Source organism: Antechinus flavipes, chromosome 4 (assembly GCF_016432865.1).
Source record: "Antechinus flavipes isolate AdamAnt ecotype Samford, QLD, Australia chromosome 4, AdamAnt_v2, whole genome shotgun sequence".
In the NCBI taxonomy this organism is placed as follows: Eukaryota; Metazoa; Chordata; class Mammalia; order Dasyuromorphia; family Dasyuridae; genus Antechinus; species Antechinus flavipes.
In genome coordinates, this window is record NC_067401.1 from 360312705 (window position 1) to 360327672 (window position 14968).

Here is a 14968-nt window from a genome sequence, read left to right on the forward strand (position 1 = left end):
TTTCATCATAATTCCTTCAGAGTAGTCATGCATGATAAATGAGAATAGCAAAGTCATTTACAGCTAATCATTCCAGAACATTGTTATTACTTTGTAAACAGTACATTTCACTTTGCTTGAGTTTATGGAGAACTTTCCAGATTTTTTTTTCCTTTTTCTTTTTCTTTCTTTTTTTTTTTTGAGAGCATCCTGCTCATCATTTCCCATAGAAAAATAATATTCTATCACAAACATATACCACTTTAGTGAGCCATTCTTCAATTGATGGGCATATTCTTGATTTCCAATTTCTTTTTTGCCTTGAGAAGAAAGCACTATAGTGGGGCTACCTCTAACAGCTCCAGAGCAGAAAAGAGTGCTTTTGTGGTCAGTTCCCTAAAAGAATTTCTGAAAATAATAGCACAAAACCTGTGAAGGTTGGCATAGTGCACTCCCCACCCTGGAAACAGAGTCCTATTTTAACAAAAAGTTGAAAGCTGAGCAATAGGCTAGTAATATGAGCAAACAGCAAAAAAACATTCTGACCATTGAAAGTGATTATGGTGACAAAGAGGATCAAAACACACTCTCAGAAGATGGTAAAATCAAAGCTCTTATATCCAAAGCTTCTAAGAAATGAGGCTTCATCAGAGAAACTTGCTTCAAAAAATTTTTTTTACAATTACTTTTCTGCTCTGAAGCTGTTAGAGGTATCGCCACTATAGTTGTAAGATCAAGAGTCTTGCTTTGCTGGCGCTGCATCCCTCACCACCTCCTTCCCCCAGGGTTGAAATGCTGGGACTGCACATCAGACTCTTAATCCATTGCTAGACTCTCTTCACTTACCTTCTGATTCTCCCTAGTGTTCTTGGGTCAAGAAGTCACAAGCCTCTAGGACTGTCTCTGTTTCAGAAGTCCTTGCTGATGCTGGGGGACCTTGACTGGGGCTGGGCCTGGGCCTTAGGCAGTGCTATCATGGTCTGCACTAGGATTGTATGCTGGACTCCCACCCTGGTGTTACAGATCTAGCTACTAGTTTCTAAGTTGTCTTCAGCTAGGAAATACTCTATTCCAATTTTTTGGGTGTTCTGGTGCTCTAAAATTTGTTTAGAGTCATTATTTAAAGGAATTTGGAACAGTTTGGGGGAGAGGTTGGGTGAGTTCCTGCTTTTATTCGGCTATCTTGGCCCCACTTCCCCTCTTGTCTTTTTTTGGAAAGGAACACTTTAATTTCAAAAACTCTCTTAAATATTTTGTTAGGAGATAAGTATTAAATCTTCTTGATGAAATGTTGACAATGTAGTCTGGAGAGGAAGGAGTGGAGAAACATTTTTGATGCTTTTTGTTTTGCTTGCATTTACCAAATAAATACTTTATAGTGAATATTTTTTATTACTCCAATACTTGAAAATAGAATACTGTAAATTTTTTTGTAATGTTTTGGATATCTCTTCTTTTTTTTTTTTTTCTTTTTTGTAAATAACTTTTTATTGACAGAACCCATGTCAGGGAAATTTTTTACAGCATTATCCCTTGCACTCACTTCTGTTCTGATTTTTCCCCTCCCTCTCTCTACCCCTTCCCCCAGATGGCAAGCAGTCCTTTACATGTTAAATAGGTTACAGTATATCCTAGATACAATATATGTGTGCAGAACTGAACAGTTCTCTTGTTGCACAGCAAGAATTGGATTCAGAAGGTATAAATAACCCGGGAAGAAAAACAAAAATGCAAGCAGTTTATATTCATTTCCCAGTGTTCTTTCTTTGGGTGTGGCTGCTTCTGTCCATCCTTGATCAATTGAAACTGAATTAGTACTCTTTATTGAAGAGATCCACTTCCATTAGAATACATCCTCAAACAGTATCGTTGTTGAGGTATATAATGATCTCCTGGTTCTGCTCATTTCACTTAGCATCAATGTTCACATAAGTCTCACCAATCCTCTCTGTATTCATCCTGTTGCTTATTTCTTACAGAACAATAATATTCCATAACGTTCATATACCACAATTTACCCAACCATTCTCCAATTGATGGGCATCCATTCATTTTCTAGCTTCTAGCCACTACAAACAGGGCTGCCACAAACATTTTGGCACATACAGGCCCCTTTCCCTTCTTTAGTATCTCTTTGGGGTATAAGCCCAGTAGAAACACTGCTGGATCAAAGGGTATGCACAGTTTGAATACCTCTTCTCCTACAAATTTTTTTTCAGATATATATCTTATTCTTCCTTAGGCTTATTTCATGAATTTAAAGATTCAATCAAATTTATAGATGTTGAAACCAAGTAGATGAGTCTTTCAAGTATTCAAATAGATCTGTAATTTCATCAATTTGGAATTTCTCTCCAATGATCAATCAATGATCAATGATCAATGCAACAATGTATAGATTGATTCTCTGCTGCTTGTGCTAATTTTGGCCTAATAATTAACATCAAGAAAATACAAGCCTCTCTCAAGCCAGCAGCACATCATCCATATGTGGACCATCATTTACAGTAAATGGTGAAGTTTTGGATTTGTAGATAAGTTCTCTTATCTTGGAAGTTTACTTTTCAGGGATGTCCACATTGATAATCAGATTGATACATCTATTCCCAGAGCTAACTTAGTGTTTGGGAGGCTCTAAAGAAAAGTGTGAGAGAGGAGAGGTATTAGACTATCAAACTGAAGGTCTACAGAGTAGTGTTGCTGATCTCATAGTTATATGCCTCTGAAACTTGGACAGTATAGCAGTGCCTTACCAAGAAACTAAATTGCTTCCATTTGGATTGTCTTAGGAAGATTCTGAAGGTCATCTGGCAGGATAAGATACCAGACACTGAAGTCATTTCTTGAACGAACCTTCCAAACATCCCAGCTCTACTGCAGAGATCACAATTCCATTGGGCTGGTCACATTGTTTGAATGCCAACTATATACTTGCCCCAAAAATTACTTTATGGAGAACTCACACAGGACAAGTGCTCACAAAGTGATCAGAAAAAGCAAAGAAACTCTCAAAGTTTCTCTTAAGAATATTAGACTCAACTGTATGACATGGGAGACACTGGCCCAGGACTGTCTAGCATGGCGTGTCCTCATCAGAGAGAGTGTACACTTTATAAGCCAAACGGAATTGAATTAGCCCAGAAGAAATGTGAGATATGCAAAATTAGAGAAGCTACCCCAAATGTTCATATGACTTATATGTGTCTGATCTGTGGCAGAGCACTTTGAGCTTGTATTGGTTTGGTCAGCCATAGTCAGACACAATGTAATTTGATTTTAACAGTGATGTCATTTTGGTTCTCTTTGAAAGCAAAGAACAACAACCAACCAACTATGAATAGGTTATAATTGTCCTGAGTTAGAGGCAATTTGGAATCTTGCATAATAGTGGGAGATCTGTTGAAGGGATGAGGAGGGAAGCTGGGTACTAATAGGTGAAGGAAATGATAGGTTTTCCTGGAGAAAAGTCTCATGATTGGCTAATGCAAGAAATCTGACATATGATTCATCTTCCCACCCTCCTAATGGATGTTTGCATCCCTCCATACCCATGACTCCATGAGCGTAGTTAGCCTTCACTTTGGAGATAGCTGTTTCCAAGGCTTCACTTTAGTAATGTGTTGTAGAAACCAAACATCTTCTGTGCCTTTAGTTTGAAGGATCAACCTTGATGATGGGATATTTGTCCATCTCAATTCCTTAGTTGTAACTCTTTTTGTTTAAATGACCTGAGGGGGAAAAAGGGAGGGTAGCATAAACCAGACATGTCAAACTACCACTACTATCTTGACTACTATCTCTCCTTGAACCCTGAACTCAAGAGCCTCAGGAATATTAATGTCCTTCACACAACAGATCTAGTCTCAAACCCAGCAGCAATCATCTAGGAAAGCAATTCTGTGGGAAAAGGGGCCAGTCATTTCTACCAACTGCCATCTACACCTACCATCTAATTGAAGCAACAAGACAACCTGAGAGAAAGACAGGAGGGATCATGAAGTAGGCAAGCAACCACCATTACCACCATCATCCCTCAGACCCTGATAGAAATAGTCCAAGATCTTGAGCTCAAGAGCATTTGAATTCAAGAGCATCTGGAATTCCATTGCTTCTAGCTCAATGTCCATATCTACCATGGTCCTAAAGATGCAGTCTAGTACCAATACCTGTAGGTGCCAAGACCACATTTATTAAAAACCCTGGAAAGGATATTCTTATTACCTCCAAAGTGCTTGGCACTGTTAAATAAAATTGGGTTTTATCAATGAAAATGGAACCTAAAAAAAGGGAACTTACCTTCTGCTTTTCTTAGGTTCCCTCCTGTCACAGGATCTTTGCATCTGACTTGCAGATGAAACCTTCCATATGTATTATTTCCCTCATTAGACTTAAACTCCTTAAAAACCAGGACTGTCTTCTATATTTGCATTCTTAGGGCTTTAATATAGTGCTTTGCATATAGTAAGCATTTAATAAGTGTGTTTTTTCACCCATTCATTCATTCATTCATTCATTAATAGAATACTGAATTTAGAAAAGCTTAGATTTCAACCCTATCTCATATAGTTATTAGCACTCTGACCCAAAATGTCACAACTTTTCTTAGCCTCACTTTTCTCATTTATAAAATTGGATGGTAATAATATTTAACTTACAGTGTTGCTGTGAGAAACAAATAAGACAATTTATGAAAAATGTTTTAGATCCTTTAAGGAGATATACACATGTCACTAGTTAGTATTAATCATTTTCATTCCATTATATTCTCAACATGCTGAAGATAATTTCTTTTGTAAGAAAAAACAAAAGCCAAGTCCAAGTACAACATTTCTGCCTTCTCTTGTCCCATCTACCCAAAGAAGCAACTCTATCTTTTCTTTGATCTGTTCCTTGCTTCAACATAGACACAAAAGCCCCTTTTGTTGTCATTAGCCTGCATTTCAAGCCTCAGCTTGGTTTACACTTTAGTTTTCTTGACATTTTTACATATTGGTTTCTTTCTTTTAGATTCCTTTAGAAAAGATTTAAATCTTTTAGATTTAGTACTTTATTCTGAGTTCTGCTTTAAAAAAAACTTAGCAGGCCAATAAATTTTCTGGTCATCCCCATTATTTACACTGAAAAACTCAAACAATTACACTTGAGTTGTATAAGTGAATTTAGAGATTAAAAACAGTAGAGACAAGGCACACAATAATTTAAAGGATTAGAAACAATAGCATTTTGTCATATAATTCACATAACCTTTCAGTCTATATGGTAATACTGTCCCTCTGAATTGATACATAATACCATGGTATTGTCACTTTAAGATGACAGTATGTTAAAACCTAGTTAAAAAAAAAAACCAGATCGGATGTTATTCTTCAGTTCTTCATTTTCTGATATTTGACTTTCTCTTAATTTTCTGATATCTCCTTTTTTCTACGGAAGCTATCTATGAACGATGGCACCCAAAAGGTAGTGAGTGGTAGTTCAAGGTCAAGTTGGACAGTAGTCTCAACTTGAATTGCGTGTCCTAGGAATTTTCCACTGGGGATTATGATATTGAATATGATATTGAACATATTTGTCAATAGTTTGGAAAAAGGCACAGAACACAATCTTAACAAATTTGCCGATGATACAGAGTGGGAAGGATAACTACCCTTTGGATGATGGTCAAGATCCAAACAAACCTTGGCAAGTTAGGACACTGAGCCAAATCTAATAAGAATAAGTATAAATTTTATGCTTAAGTTAAAAAAAAACAAGATTCATAAGATACAAACTAGAAAAGTTAATAAAAGAATTTGGTGGGCCTTAGTGAAATATAAATATAAACCAATAATATAGCAGCCCCCAAAGCTTAAGGCATTCTTGGACTGCATCTGGCAGCAGATACTTACTAACTGTGTGATTCTGGGCAAGTCACTTAACTCTGTTTGCCTTAGTTTCTTCATCTGTCATATGAGTTGAAGAAGAAAATGGCAAACCACTCTAGTATCTTTACCCAGGGAATCCCAAATGGGATTTTCTAACTGTTAACTAAACCCAAAATACCTATAGGAATAGACAGAGATTTGTCAGTGTCTGAGCCAGATTTGAATTGAAGAAGGAGAGTCTAACTGACTTAAAGCTCAGCACTTTATCCACTGTGCCATCTAATTGCTCATCTCCATTTTATAGCTGAGAAAACTGAGAAAATCCTGAATTTAGTTGACTCATCCACGCATCTAGTTAGTATTTGGAACCAGATTTGAACTCAGGTCTTCCTTTTTCCAAGCCTGGCACTATATCTACTCTGCTACCTACCTACCTTAGGAATTTATTATCCCATAATTTATAAAAGATAAGTTTTTGATATGTAATTCTGGCCATCAGGTTGTGTCTTGCTTAGGTATTTGGCAATCTTAAATTATTGCAACTTGTAATATATTGCACAGTTTCTATTGTTTCTTGCAGTCTTTACTGATTTATAAACCTATTAGTTACATTAGACTAATCTTGTGTATACATGATCATTCTTCACTATTAGTCTGCAAAATGAGGTTCATTTGATCAAAAAAACATTTCTAAAAAAATTTAACCTGTTTATCTTATGCTCTGAGAGCATGTATTTACCTTATTTCTTTTAAAGGAGATATATGAATCTTTCTGTAACTATCTTGAGATGATGCATTCAATAACATTAAGTGGGTTTTCATATAAATACTTTCTAAACCAGTCATCCATTTTAAAGTTTCAAAAATGTACATTACACATGTTTGACTCAAATGTGTTCTTCTCTTTAAGCAATTTGTATTTCTGGGGAAAAGATTAAGATATTTTGCTTTTCTTTGGAAGAATATCCACGGATATCAATTGATTAATATGATGTCTTAGAATGACACCCTCTGTGACATAATAGCCTTATTCAGGCTTATTCTGGAATGGTAACATTGGATTTAAGACTAACAAATATAGAATGCTTAAACTATCTTCTTACAAGATGTCCTATTTTATATTAATTCTTTTAGGCATAATTGTGGTGGAGGTACATTTAAAATAGAGAATATTTTTATCACGTGGACATTATATACTCTAGAATTTTCAGTAGGCTTAGCTCTGTTTTGTATATTGGCAGCACACAACTAAGCCACAAATGAGGGACTAAGTTAAAGGTTTTATGACAATTCGTAAAAATAGTGTAAATGTTTTGGCATTTTTGGATGGCTCATTCAATAAACACTGAATCTATAATGAATTGCTCTTTATATCCCTGGGACTTTTTGGCAAACCCTTTTGATTTCTTCTACTATATTTTTGTATCTCAAAAAACTTTTGTCCCATGCAGCTTGGACATCATCAATTATTGATCGATCATCATTGTCATTACATTTTTCTTGTCATAATTTTTGATGGGTTTCAGATAGAAATGATCCTGGCTCAAATTGCTATCCTGATAACATTTCTTCATGTGAAATAGTCTATGTAATTTTGCAAAAATGAATAAATATCTGTTTTTTAAAATTGAATGAAAGTATTAGGATGTAATTTCAGATACTATAAACTCAGTAAAAGCATGCTTGATGTCATTCTAGTAGCATATTAAATTATAGCAAGTGCATCTCATCCTGTTCTTACATGACTTTGATCCTCTTCCTCTCCCTCTCTCTCTTTTTCTTTCATTCTCTCTTTCTCTCTCTCTTTCTCTCTCTTCTCTTCTCTCCTCTCCTCTCTTTCTCTGTTTCTCTTTGTATATATGTGTATATATTATATATAAAACTCTGAATTACTTATTTGAAATACTTAGTATTTTATTTCCCTCAAAAAAATTTCTAAAATTTGTTTTTAAAACTTTGATTTCTAAATTCTCTCCCTTCCTCCTTCTTTATCCTCTTCATTGAGAAGGAAAGCAATTTGTTACACGTTTAGTCATGCAAATCATACTTTTATATTAGTCATGTTATGAAAGAAAACATTTATATATTTATGTATATAATTTCTGGGCTGAGCTTTGTGTAACTGCCCATTTTACTGCTGATGGATGCTGCCAGATAGCTACTGCTCCTTCATTTTGGCAATGAACATTTATATGCTTGTTTCTGGAAATGTCTCCTGTCTTTGCCTAATTTCTACCTTGAGCTTTGAAAGTTGGAATGAAAGGCATGTCAATTATCTGAGATTCAGTTTTTGTTTAAACGACCCGTGGAATATTGATACCAATAAATGGGACTCTATTCAATGTTTCCATTAATATGACTATATGTTAATGAGGTGCTTGGCTTTCTGGCAGTTGTTAAGCCACAAATATTGATTTTAATTATTGTTCTTGATTCTTTTTCTTTTGAAGGAGGAAGGGATAGCCTTCTCCTCTTTTATTTCCCTGCACTACCCTCCTGTTCTCTCTCCATTGACCTATTCTTATGATGAATTCTGAAGATTTATAAAATTAATTCATAAAACTTTTCATTTGGAAGTACTATAATGATCTATTCTAAAAATTATGCTGTAATTCATGAGAAAGATAGGCTTTGGGAAGAGTATCTTAAATTTATCACTCAAGGACACATTCAAGCATTCTAAATGACAAGGCATAATTTAGAATGAAGATTTTCTATTAATCTGGCAAGCATATTAATCGAAGTAGTGAAATGCTGTCTCAAATCAGGAGAATAGTGGATAACTTAAATGATACATAACAAACACTTAATAAAAGCTTGTTGATTTTGGGATATTTTTCATGTATTATTAGATGATCTATTTATTTTACATTCTCCCTTTTGTTGGCCATATATCTTTTGTTTTCTTCCTCATCCCCCTGAATGTGTCCCTACTTCCTTCAAGCCTAGCTGATTATCACTCAAGATTATCTTTAGTAAAGAAGATTGAAGAACCCTAGAATTTAGATCTTAGAGGTCATATAATTTTACCCTTTATTATATAGGTGAGGAAACTGAGAGAAGTCCTTATACTGATATAGAGCATGTTACTCTGTAACTTAAGAGTATAAGGGAGATATGAGGTCCAAAGGTTAAGTCATTTGCCCAGGGTCCTATACTTTCAGGTATATGTAGAGTACTCCATCCTCATTTCTGCTGAAGGTGTTTTAGAGTTCTACTTCCCTTTTTCCCTTGGATCTGTTCTTGTCTTGAAGAGGACTATCTCTCCTTCCATTTTTCTCAAGGTCTTTGGAGGTTAGCCATATGCTCCATCACCTTCTCTGTCCAATCTTAAGTGCCAGCAGACCTTTCTATTTAAAGGGAACTGAAGTTTCTTTAATGTGCCGTCTTCTCTAGGAATGTGATCTCTCTGAGAGCAAGACTATCACTTTCCTATTTAGATTCTCTCTTCTTTACATATAGTAAGCACTTAATAAATAAATATATTTCCTTTCTATTGTATCTCATTCAATTCCACTATGCCATATTTTTGCTCTGTTATCATTAACCACTACTAACTTTCACATAAAATACTATTCTGACAAATGGCACTAGAAAAATATAAATTTTTACTAAACTAACATTCACTGAATTAGGATTTTGGCAAAAATAAAAGAAATACTCATAGAAGATAATGTGCAAGAATTCTACACCAATTTCCAGATTTAAATGGATGGGATAAGTCTATAAATATGAATTTTTAAAAAACAAATGGAACCATGACAACTTTAACTTTAATACTAGCATAAAATCAAAATCCAGCCAGCAATCCAGCGTTTGTTTTCTTAAAACACTTAAAAGAAAATGCCTCTTTTTTCAGCTGCTTATGTATAACCTATTCTGACATGTTTTTAGGAACACCCCTCTCAGATGCCCCATCTGGTTATCCCTGAGGTCAAATTTCTTTTCACCTCTCAGTTCACCAGATGGACTGACAGAGAGAGGTGCACAGAAATGACAAATGACTCACAGGAATTACTGGGAGTTAAATGGGGGTGAAAATGGGTTGGTTATGGGTCATCTGAGGTTACATTTGGGTGTCTATTGGTTTCTCTAGTCTTGCTCAAATCATTAGACTTCCTAAATTATGAACACATTTAGGTCAGCAGATTCTATACAGATGTCTAGGGTTTGGTTCTTTTTGAACTCTAGATTTTCTAGATAAACTTCTGGTGTATTAGGCTTTATAGAGAATGCAAAGGCAAAAATGAGATTGGGAAAAAAAAAACAAACAAACAAACCTCACTCAGAAAGACTGTCAGTAAAGCAACTAAATTTGAGTACTATACATTTGTAAAATGTGGCCCCTTCATGTAGCCATTGATCCACCACCATGAATCTCTGAAAAATAAACAGCTTTTTGGTTTGGAAACAATTTAGTCCTTGATAAGCTAGATTCAGGTAGCTTAGACTGGCAAATTTCTCAGGGAAGTTCCAGCCTTTAGGATGAGGATAGAGAAGAAGCATGTGCCCAGGGCATATCATACTTCCTGGACTCACTTGGTGGGAAGAGGAAAATATAGTCTGGGAAGAATGGCCATGCCTTAGGGCAAACACCTCAAATTCAGAGGATGAAAACTATTTCCTCACCAATATAGACAAATCGTGCACTCAAAGAACAATCTGCTGGTCATCTATCTCTCTATCTCTATACACACACACACACACACACACACACACACACACACATACACACACACCCATACTACATACTTATGTATGTATAACAAATAAACGGATATTTATATTTATCTATATATATGGCATCTACATGTATATCAATATATCTACTTCTTTTAAGTTCTAAAATTTTTAAACTAAAAGTTATTTACTTCTAAGGTAACATATCTGGTGTCCTGACATTTCTAAAGCAATTAACTTTGAAGATGTATTTCTTTTTTTTTTTTAATTTAATTACTATAGCTTTTTAGTTACAAGATAAATGCATGGGTAATTTTTTAGCATTGACAGTTGCAAAACCCTTTGTTCCAATTTTTCCCTTCCTTCCTCCCACCCCCTCCCCCAGATGGCAGATTGACCAATACATGTTAAACATGTTAAAGCATAAGTTAAATATAATATATGTATACATGTCCATACAGTTATTTTGCTGTACAAAAAGAATCGGACTTTGAAATAGTGTACAATTAACTTGTGAAGGAAATAAAAAAATGCAGGTGGACAAAGGTAGAGGGATTGGGAATTCTGTGTAGTGGTTCATAGTCATCTCTCAGAGTTCTTTCACTGGGTATAGCTGGTTCAATTCATTACTGCTCTATTGGAACTGATTTGGCTCATCTCATCTCCAAAAATGGCCACACCCATCAGAATTGATCATGAAGATATATTTCAATGAGAACTTCCTTCATAAAGAAATAGCGAAAGCACATTGATACTTATTTGACCTGCATTCACAACTACTTAGTAATTTACAAGAAAGTAACAACCTCCATTTACCTGACACTTGAAAATTGAAAAACATCTTTCACATTAAACCTTGTTAAATAGTCTAAATACTATCACCCCTATTTTATAGAAAATAAAACTATGGAGAATTAACCTTCTTGAGATCACTAAAGTTTATAAATGTTTGAAATAATATTCAAATCCAAGTCTGTTGATCCCAAATGTAATACTTTTCCTATTATGCTATCTTGCCTCTTATGCTTTTATACTAATTAATATTTTAGAGATAAAGAATTGCTGGCAAAGAAACATTAGAATTATATCTCTTCTCTGGTTTTCCACTGTATATAGATTAAAATAACATTAAACAGAATACAGCAAGCCCAGAACCCTAAGTTTTTCTACTGTAGAACTCCTACCATGCTGACTTTGAACCATTAATAACTTCTCTTTGAGGGTAGTGTGCAACTAATTCTTTACCCATTATTATCATCATTATATATTATTTTCCATATTATCATATATCATATGTCATTATATGGACCATCTAGTCCATGTGTCTCTATTTTCTTCACAGGAATGGTATGAAACACTTTTAGCAAAAACTTTGCCAAAATACAGGTAAGTTATAGCTCTAATATTTTTTTCCCCTAAATTAAGTAATCCTGCAAAAAAGAGAAAAGTTATTGTGGCATGATCTATTCTTTTCCTTTTCTGAATGTTTGTCAACCATTTCTTTGATGATCCATTCTAGAATTTTTCCCAGATTTAAAATCAAGCTCCTGGTCTATAGTTTTCACACTCTATTCCATTTCCTTATAAAAAAGTAAGAACATTACACTTCTCTAATTTTTTGGTACCTTTTCTATATTCCAGAACTTTTCACATATCACTGAGAGTGACTCAGGTATCTATCACTTATGCCAGGTTCTTAAGTATCTGAAGATGTAATTTATTTGAGCCAAATGACTTCAATTCATCAAGGTCACAAGGGCCTCTCTTGCTGTCTCTTCATTTACTCAATATAACTTAAGTATTGGTTTTGTGATCATCATTTTTCTTCTATAATTTCCAGTATGAAGATAATTCTCTGTGGCAGAGAAAAGATAATCAAAAGATGAACTGAGCAGCTCTTTTCTTAATGTTGACAGTTACTATGGATAAATGAATAAATAAATTATGAGTAAACTCACTATGTTCAAATCATCAACTGAATAGTGGTGATACAAATAGACAAGTAAGGAAGTTCTCGATCTCAAGGATTTCACATCCTAATGAAAATGACGCATATAGAAGGGTTTTTTTCCCTGTATGTCAGCTAGAAAGGCTCCATAGTCCTTAGAGTATATCAGTAAAATAGATGGTAATGCCTCTTTTAAACTTTTACTTTTTTGATAACAATTATATCAGTTTGTAATGTTGATCTATTTGATAGTACCAAGGCGACAAGAGCTTTCTATTTTATATCTTCAATGCAGTTGTAGCATCTGCAGGACCATCTTCATGGGGTGATATCTGTGGACATGAGGCTAGAAGTATTGCTATTCCCAAGGCTCTTGGGTTCTGAATCGTAGCCTGTTTCTTTCAGAGTTGGAGGGGAGATGGAGGTCAAGGTAGTGGAAGCAGTTTAACTTTTCTGGGATGTGCTGACTTTTATCTGTCCCTCAGGATGCCTTGCTGCTTCATCATCTTCCATTCACACAAAGCAAAGGTATTATCCACCCTTTTTTTCTTCCAATAGAGCTTAAAAATTATCTCTTGTCATTCTGAGCCTCTTGTGCCAAATCTAGGTCTTTTTGAGTACTAGTGTTCTTCACTCTTTTTATAGTATGGTGCCATCATGCACTCTGATTCTGGATTTTGTTTCCATATTCTGTTTGTAACTTAAGGGCAGTTAGATCGTACAGTGGCTAGAGCATCAGATCTGGAATCAGGAAGACCTGAGTTCAAATTTGACCCCAGACACTTACTGTCAAGGCAAGTCATTGACTTTTTTTGCCTCAGTTTTTTCATCTGTCAGATAAACTGGAGAAGGAAATGGCAAACCATGCCAATAACTTTGCCAAGAAAATCCCAAATGGGATCAGAGACACTGCTGAAATCCTGTCAGGAAAAAAAATTCCCAATTCTCATGAAATCATTCTGCAGCATGGCAATAAAACAGCTTCTGCCTTAGGTCTGAAATCTTTAGCTGCCCACTTGGTAACAGAAGAATTTGAGTATGATAATAAAATTGGGATTTTGTGAGGATGGAGGCTTCCCTTCAAGATTTCAGATCTTTTCAACCTTGTGATTATCACCAAATTAAGTGTGATTTTTGTGGTGACTGGAGACTCAGGCAAAATGCTTGATAAAGACTAGTGATGGAATGTCTGAAACAAGACCAGCATATTGTGAATATGACCAATACCAAGGATCACACAGCAATGGTTTCTGGCATCCCAAAATAAAGGACTGTGGAAACTTGGGATATGGACAATGACAGGAAGTACAAAATTATGTTTGAACCAAGAATAGTTCAGGGGAAAAATGCATAACTTATGCATTGAATAGAGATGTGAAGCTCATTGTAACTGCTTGTGAAAGATATGTTTCTGTTCTGGGATAGAATAATGAGAGTTCATATAAAATACCACTAAAAGCAGGCCAATAATCCTAGCACAAACAGTTTCTATGTGACATTTTCTTCTGATGGCACTTCTTGAGGAGGGGATGAAAATTTAAAACTATGGGACAGCCAACAGTTTAAGAAACCACTTAATTTAACTTTAAATCTTGCTATTTTTCTCCTCACTAACTGATTGATGATTTAGTCTAGATAACAAGTTGAGCACTGGAACATCTATTAAAGAAAGGAACTAACAGTGGCAGGCTTGGGTTTTTTTTTTTTTTTTTTTGAGTGCTAGTATATGAAACTGGTCACCAATTCAAGTGTGGTATGCTGACTATTTTATCTCAAGATAAACCAGATCATGGTGGGAAAGTGAAAATGGAATGACTAAAGTATATTATAATTTCAACAATAGTTAGAGGGAAGCAAAATGATGTGCAAACTCAAGTGGAGACTTTAACCTGGGAGTACATCAAAATTCCTCATCTTTGCCTATATTCCATAAGCCACACCATTGAAGCACAAGGAAAGAGCTGAAAAAAGATAAATGAATCCTTTAAAGTCTCACAAACTTGAGCCTCTGGGGTAGGCTCAGTTCATGGTGGTGAAGTTAGAACCCATGAAAGAACCTTGACATCATAAATAGTGAAAAATATTTCTCTGGATAAAACTCACAGCAATAACTCTTAAAAGGCCATTTTTATGGCATGTGAGGGAGGCTAAGGATAACCCATATAGGATTGTTCCAGCATATTCCAAGACTCAACCTAAAACCGTTGTTGCAAAAATCATATATAAAGATGGAGAAACAAAGAATGAACAAGAATGGAAAAAAATATGAAAACTGCAGAATCCATTTTGAAGTTAGAGTGGAGAAAGTCATGACAATTTAAAAAAATTATTTGTAAATGAATAGGTTGATTCTTAACACCAGGAAAGACTTTTAAAATTGTGCTGATTATGTGCTCAGATATTTTTGTTGCCTTTTTTGAATCAGCTTATTTTCATTAAGAAGTAGATTCTTAAAATAAAAAAGTCAGCCATGACTGAAATGACTCAACAATAACAA

At 34.9% G+C, this 14968-nt stretch overlaps 1 pseudogene; it reads left to right on the forward strand.

The window, feature by feature from the left end:
* Nucleotides 1–496: 496 nt before the first annotated feature.
* On the forward strand, nucleotides 497–14740 carry LOC127561565 (WD repeat-containing protein 70-like; annotated as a pseudogene).
* Nucleotides 14741–14968: the final 228 nt, after the last annotated feature.